This window comes from Apodemus sylvaticus, chromosome 5 (assembly GCF_947179515.1).
Source record: "Apodemus sylvaticus chromosome 5, mApoSyl1.1, whole genome shotgun sequence".
Classification (NCBI taxonomy): domain Eukaryota; kingdom Metazoa; phylum Chordata; class Mammalia; order Rodentia; family Muridae; genus Apodemus; species Apodemus sylvaticus.
The window spans coordinates 56,018,017-56,018,973 of NC_067476.1; positions in this window are offsets into that span (position 1 = coordinate 56,018,017).

Sequence of the window (957 nt, forward strand, 5' to 3'; positions counted from 1 at the left end):
TTCTAGTCTGCCCAGGTTCAGGTTCACTACTAACCAGAGGGTACAGTCTCACATCCCACTTCAACCTGAGCTGCCCCTTTCTACAGACAGCCCGCTCTATGCTTTTTATAGTACTGTTCTTCCCATCATTTCCAGCCACTAAACCTCTTGCTCAGCCGTGGTCTGTGGAGTTGGTTAGCATACAACACTCTTCAGATGTTGCAAGCTCCTCCAAGTTGTGATGCTTTTTACTAGAATTTATTTGGATTTTTTTTTTTAACACACGCTTTCTTTCTACATAACTCTGATTATCCTAGAAAACTCTATGTGGACCAGGCTGAGAACCAACTCACAGATTTGCCAGTCTCTGCACCATACTTCACAGCCAGTCTTGTTTAGAGTTCTGCAATTGAAAATGTAAGCCATTATGCCCAGGATTTTGTTTTTTGTATACCTGCCTCTGCCTCCCAAGTGCTGGAATTAAAGGTGTTTGCCACCACTGCCTGGCCTTTTTCTTTTTTTTACACTGGCTTTCTCAATCTTTTTTTCTTTCTTAGTATGCTTCCTAGCCCTCTTAGAATGCCATGCCACTTCTAAGAAACAGGGAGATTACTGGTTTTGGTCTTTGTGCTACAGTACTGCATAGCAGGCATACCATTGTGGATAAACAAATTTTCATTGTGATATGTACCATTTCCTTGGTACGACAATCCTAGTAACATTTAGTATAAAAAGGTTTTTTGTCTTTTTTTTTTTAAAAGACAGGTTCTCATTATGTAGCCTTGGCTGTCCTGAGCACAGAGACCTGCCTGCTTCTGCCTCCTGAATGTTAGAATAAAGAGCATGTACCACCATGCATGACTATAAAATGCTTCTGTATTTTCAAAACCATTTTGGAAATGTAGAATAACCAAATGTGGTAAATGGGTAATTGCCCTATGGAAAATATTGTGAATAAAATTAAACAATCCAAAGCAA